The sequence below is a fragment of the Camelus dromedarius genome, chromosome 12 (genome assembly GCF_036321535.1).
Source record: "Camelus dromedarius isolate mCamDro1 chromosome 12, mCamDro1.pat, whole genome shotgun sequence".
Classification (NCBI taxonomy): domain Eukaryota; kingdom Metazoa; phylum Chordata; class Mammalia; order Artiodactyla; family Camelidae; genus Camelus; species Camelus dromedarius.
Window position 1 is genome coordinate 71972250 of NC_087447.1, and position 7435 is coordinate 71979684.

Below are 7435 nucleotides of genomic sequence, written 5' to 3' on the forward strand. Positions count from 1 at the left end.
ATGATGCACCATTTTGAAGGATGCACATGCTTTATTGGAGCAGCCACCCTGAAGCTGGCTTGGATGCCATTAAAAAGCACATGTGCCTCAAAAGGATAGAAGAATCTGATACATATGTATAAGGACAGTTTCTTTGCTGCTACAGTGAATGTTCTGCTTTGTAGAGTCTCTCTCCGTTTTCCACTTCCCACCCATAGACACCATGGCAAGACCTTTGGCAAGGTATAGTAACCTTTGAGCATGTCTCCGGCAGCTTTGGGTGCCTCTTGTCCATCATGTGCAGTGGGACATGCTGCACCTGGCTACTAAAATAGACATCCAGAGGGCCAGCCTCCTTGGCCTTGCACTAGGAGCTGAGCAACAGGTGCCAGGTGCATCAGAGGAAACCATGGGACCTGCCCTGATGAGGCAACTCCTATTTTGAGGCCTTTCATCACCATCCCTAGGGCTGAGGTACACCTGGAATCCATTCCTGAACACCCATCAGAAACCTCTGCCCTAAAAGTACAATTACAATGCCAGATGCTAAGAGCAACCCACATTGTACCTTCCTAAATCCTGCTAATAAAATAGTAACACTGGGGGAGGTGGTGCTTATGGCAAAGACTGCTCTTGTCCCAAGTCATCTATTTTCTCCTTTAAGAGTAACTGAACCTGAACCCTTGATTTTCATCTGGGTGCATAGCCCATTTTCCAACTTCCCTCTGTGGCTGTGACTCTGTCACTTAATTTCATTTAAAAGACTGGATGCTTCCTAAGGACATAGCTTCCCCTGAAGTCCTCTCAAAAGATGTCTCCTCTGGATAAAGAATTTGTGGCATATGTATACAATGGAATACTACTCAGCCATAAAAAATGACAACATAATGCCATTTGCAGCAACATGGATGAGTGAAGTAAGTAAGTAAGTGAAGTAAGCCAGAAAGAGAAAGAAAAATACCATATGATATCACTCATATGCGCAATCTTTTAAAAAGGACAAATGAACTTACATATAAAACAGAAACAGACTCACAGACATAGAATACAGACCTGTGGTTGCTAGGGGGGAGGGGGGTGGGAAGGGATAAACTAAGAGTTTGAGATTTGCAGATACTGACTGGTATATATAAAATAGATAAACAAGTTTATACTGTATAGGACTGGGAAATATATTCAATAGCTTATGGTGAAAAAGAATATGAAAATGAATACATGTATATTCATATATGACTGAAGAATTGTGCTGTACACCAGAAATTGACACATTGTAAACTGACTATACCCCAATTAAAAAAAGAAAAAAAAGATATCACTTTCTTTTTTCCTGCTGGCTCTGAAGGTGATCCACGCCCTCCTTGCTCATTATTGCTGCTGCCAGATCATTATTTCTTTCCTCCTAAAAATCCAGCTCCATTAAAGCACTTGTCTTACATCTGTTACTTCCATTTATTGCGGTCATCTTCCTGGTCATTTCTTATTCACTGGAGATTTTAGCCCCTGACTTTCTGCCCTTCACTTCACCTACATTTTTGTCGGCATTTTTTGGTGATTTCAGTACACACGTAGAGAATTCACCTAAACCTTAGCCTCACTGGCCCTTGCACACATTGTCTCCATCGTCCTGTTTCCACTACATGAGGCTGCCACTCTAACAGTCATGCAGTCTGTGGAATACACATTAAAGAGGCTTCCATAAACACTACATCCTACAGTAAGACTACAGTGCTTCTCTGGGAAACAGACAGAAGCCGGTCCTTCATCATGCTGATGGACTACCAAATTAAACAGTTCTAGACTCAACCAAACTTGGACTTTGTTTTGTAAAAATCTGAAATTTCCTTATGTTTGAGCCATTTAAAGTTGGGGTTTTTTTTCCTTAATTGTACCCAAAAGCATCTTAAATAGTACAAACATAGATGTAACAAATGCATCACCCATTATTAAGTAATGTCCAGATTTGCATTAGAACAAATTGAAACTCCTACATGGAGAATGAAAGGCTGGAAGAAGTAGTACACTAATCCAAGTGAAACAGTGATGGGTTTGGGACAGTGTGGTGACAGCAAAAATGGAAAGAAGTGCAGAGAACGAAAAATTATTTAGAGGTAAAATCTATAGAACAGCTGTGACTAATAGATTTCTATATGAAAAACACGACTGACTCAAAGATGAATGCCAGATTTCTAGTTTGAACACCTACAGGAATGTGTTATTATTTGAGATCTTGAACAGCCGAGGAGGACCAGGTTTGCAGCAGATCAAGAGTTCAATTTTATAGGCACTAAATCTGAAGTGTCTGTGAAACACTTGAACAGAATAAAGGAGAAATCTGGGCTAGAGATGTAATTTTGAGAGTGAGCATAGAATAGTAATTGAAGCCAGTGAAATGTCTGAGCATTTAGGTAGAGAGTATAGACCTGTAGCTCCCAAACTTATTAGAACTAACAAATGAAATCAGTAAAGTTTCAAGACAGAACATTAATAATCAGAAATCTGTTGCTTTACTATACACTAATAATGAACTATCAGAAAGAGAAATCAAGAAAAAAAATGCCATGTATAATTAAATCAGAGAGAATGAAACACTTAGGAATAAGTTTAACTAAGGAGGTGAAAGACATATATTCTGAAATCTGGAAGTCACTGATAAAGGAAATTGAAGACAATATAATCAAATGGAAAAATATCCTGTGGTCATAGATTGGAAGAATTATTATTGTTAAAATGACCACACTTACTACCCAAGGCAATTTAAAGATTCAAAGCAATCCCTATCAAAATGCCCATGAGATTTTTCACAGAACTAGAACAAATTGTTCTAAAATTATACGGCATGACAGAAGACCACAAATAGCCAAAGTAATCTTGAGAAAAAGAACAAAGATGGAGGTAGGCTCCCTGACTTCAGACTATAGTACAAAGCTACAGTAATCAGAACAGTGTAGTACTGGCACAAAACAGACACAAAGATCATGGAGTAGGGAGCCCAGAAATAAACCCATTCACATATGGTCAGTTAACCTACAACAAAGGAGGCAAGAACATACAATGGAGAAAAGACAGTCTCTTCAGTAAATTGTGCTGGGAAAACTGTACAGCTACATGTAAAAGAATGAAACTAGACCATTTTCTCCCACCATATATTAAGTAAACATTAAATAAATAAACATTAAATGGATTAAACACCTAAATGTAAGACCTATAATCATAAATCTCCTAGAAGAAAACGTAGGCAGTGTACACTTCGATATTAGTCTTAGTAATATTTTTTGGATCTGTCTCTTCAGGCAAGAGAACAAAAGCAAAAATAAGCAAATGGGATCTAATCAAATGTAAAAGCTTTTGCATAGCAAAGGAAATCAACAAATTAAAAAACAACCTATTGAATGGGGGAAGATATTTGCAAATGGTATGTTCAATAAGGGGTTAATATTCAAAATATATTAAAAAAAAACTCATACAATTCAGCATCAAAAAACAACAACAACAATTTGATTTAAAAAATGGTTGGAGGGCCTGAATAGGCAATTTTCCAAAGAAGACATACAGGTGGCCAATATGTCAATGCTCAACATAAATGGAAATTAAAACTACAATGAAATATCACCTCACATATGTCAGAATGGCTATTGTCAAAAAGACAAGAAATAACGTGTTGAAAAGGATATGGAGAAAAGGGAATCCTTATGCACTTCTGACAGGAATGTAAGTTGATACAGCCACATTTGAAAACAGTAGAGAGTTTCCTCAAAAAAATGAAGAATAGAATTATTCTATGATCCAGCAATTCCACTTCTGGGTATTTATTCAAAAGGAACAGGGTGTGGAGAAAAGGGAGCCCTCCTACAAGGCTGGTAGGAATGTAGTTTGGTGCAGCCATTATGGAAAACAGTATGGAGATTCCTCAAAACACTAAAAATGGACTTAGCATATGCTCCAGCAATCCTACTTCTGGGTATATATTTGGAGGGAACTCTAATGAGAAAAGATACATACACCCCAATATTCATAGCAGCACTATTTATAGCCAAGATGTGGAAGCAACCCAAATGTCCATCAACAGATGACTGGATAAAGAAGTCGTGGTATATTTATACAATGGAATACTACGCAGCCATAAAAAAGAATAACATGGATGGACCTAGAGACCATCACTTTAAGTGAAGCCAGAAAGAGAAAAAAAAATACCGTATTATATCACTCATATGTGGAATCCAAAAAAAAAAAAAATACACTATGAACTCATCTACAAAACAGAAACAGACTTGCAGACTTAGTAAACAATCTTATGGTTACCAGGGAAAGGAGGTGGGAGGGGATAAATTTGGGAGTTACAGATTTACAAACGTTAGCCACTATATATTCTATATATAAAAATAAAGTTTTTTAAAAAGTTTCTTTTGTATGTCACAGGGAACTATGTTCAATATCTTATAATAACATTTAATGGAAAAAAATATGAAAATGAATATTTGTATGTATATGCATGACTGGGACATTGTGCTGTATATCAGAAATTGACACATTGTATCTGACTGTATTTCAATTAAAAAAATTTTTAAATTTAAAAAATAATAAAAACATTAACTCAAAAAGATATATGCACCCCAATGTTCATAGCAGGGTTATTTACAATAACCAAGATATGGAAGCAATCTCAGTGCCCATCAACAGATGAACTGATAAAGAAGATGTAGTATATATAAACATTTGAATATTAGCCATTAAAAAAATGAAATTTTGCCACTTGTGACAACATGGATGAACCTGGAGGGTAAGTAAGTCGGGCAGAGAAAGATAAATATTGTATATTTTCACTTATGGCTGGAATCCAAAAAATAAAACAAATAAAAACAATAAGACAGAAACAGACCCACAGACACAGATAACAAACTACTGGTTATCAGAGGGGAGAGTGATGAGTGGAAGGGCAAAGATGATGAAGGGCATTAAGAGGTACAAACTACTAGGTACAAAATAAATGCTGCAAGGTTGTAATATGCAGCACATGGAATATAGTTAATATTTTATAACAACTTTGTATGGAGTATAATCTATAAAAACATCAAATTACCATGTTGTACACCTCAAACTAATATTATAAGTCAACTATACATCAATTTCTAAAGTGATTCCAATTTTATCTGATAAAATACACCAATTTTATTTAGTGAAGTTTATTTTTACATTTGTTTAATTATGGCAGAGAATGGTAGAAATAAAAACGTCCCCAGATTGGAAAAAGCTTTTCTCTGCTGATTGTCACTCTAGGAGAGAAATTAAAAATTTTCAAGGGTAAAAGTACCATGATCAAAGGCAAAGGGAAGAAAACTACATAGAATTATTTGGAAAGTAGCTTGACAAACATATTTAGTTATGTTGGTATGAGACAATCTTAAACAGGGTGGGCAAAGAACACTGGAGAACATTACACTGGGTTCAGAAGGCAAAGAGAGACTTGTTACAGGGAAGACAAAATTGTAATACCTTTAACCCAACTTCCAAATCCATTCTAACTGGTTTCTCACATATTTTTTATTATTCTAAACACAGTGAGAGTTAGCCAGGGCCTAATATTCAATGTAATAGAGACAAGAACCATGAAGCTAAGAGACATGAACTGCCCCACATCACCCAGCTGATGGCTGGACCTATGGTTTTTCCAGAGCTCTGCTCCTCTTCTTGTCAGTTCATGTCCTGTTAATTTGTAGGACATAATGAATGCAGTACTTTGTGAAATCTGTTCTGGAAATGCCATAGAGGAAGGGTTTAAAAGAAAGGAACTAAGAATCAAGAAGCTGCTGGAGCACACACAGCAGATGCCTCCTTGCTAAGGACTGTATGTGAGATTGGAGGAGGCTGACATGAGGAATCAAAAGAAGAAAATACAAGACTTGATCAACAACTTGAGCAGATTGAAGAAGGCAAAGGATTGAAAGACAGCGCTAGAATTTCCACCCAAACAACCTGGTAAAAATGGTGCCACTGCAGAAGAAAGACAATTTACAGACACAAGAGAAGAGGGTTAATGAATCTGATTCTGGCATGTAGTATGTATTCGAGAAAACAGCAAAATATTCAGGGTGAAATTCCTTAAAACAAAAATACAGGTTTATAGTTCAGTTCAAATGTTGGAACTGGAAATTTAGATTTGAAAGGAATTGACACCAGAGCGAATGGATTTTTATATCTCAACTTATTGAGTTATTTAAAGATAAATGGGTCACATCAGAAAAATAAATGGTAAATAATGAAGGGTATTCCCTAGTGAAATTCATCAAGAAAATTCTCCTCAGAATATATTTGTCAATATTCAAATTTTATAATCATTGTCATTTCTCATTCCTTCTGGTCTCAATTCAGTTCAGCAGTCTCAATGCCTTTATCTACAGTGGTAAAGTAATCTGAGAGTAAATCAATCAATTTATCTTTGTTTTTTTTTCCAAGAAGATATGTTCTTTGGTTGTCTTCCCACTATACATAAGATAAATCTTTTTTTGATATGCATTAGGGAAAATTTCAAAGTGATTCTTTTGACAATTCTCATTTGGGTTTTAATTAAGGCACTGCACAAAATGTCACCTGGTATGCATACATGTAAAGGATCAACACATGACAAAAAGAAGTTAAGAGTTTGGAAAATGAAACAGGTGGTTTATATTTTGGAAGTTTTAGAAGTTATAACTTCAAGGTAGCTACTAGAAAGCCGTGACAAATTAAAAATTACATACAGTTGAAAAGATAATATGGTAGTCAGTATCTGCAAATCCTAAACTCCCAATTTATCCCTCTACACTCCCCCCTTTCCCCACTGTAACCATAAGTTTATTTTCTATGTCTGTTAGTCTGTTTCTGTTTTGTAAATAAGTTCATTTGTGTCTTTTTTTTAGATTCCATGTATATGTGACATCATATGATATTTTTCTTTCTCTTTCTGGCTTACTTCATTTAGTATGACAATCTCCAGGTCCATCCATGTTGCTGTAAATGGCATTATTTTGTTCTTTTTCATGGCTGAGTAGTATTCCATCAACAGCTGACTGGACAAAGAAGTGTTGTGTATATATAATGGAATACTACTCAGCCATAAAAAATAATAAAATAATGCCATTTGCAGCAACATGGATGGCCCTGGAGAATGTCATTCTAAGTGAAGCAAGCCAGAAATAGAAAGAAAAATACCATATGATATTACTTATATGTAGAATCAAAAAACAAGGAAAAGAAAAAGACAAATGAACTTATACATAAAACAGACTCACAGACACAGAAAACAGACTTATGGTTACCAAGGAGATAGGGGTGGGAAGGACTAAACTGGGAGTTCGAGATTTGCAGATACTGACTGGTATGTATAAAACAGATAAACAAGTTTGCACTGTATCGCACAAGGAGCTATATTCGATATCTTGTAGTCACTTATGATGAAAAAGAATATGAAAATGAATATATG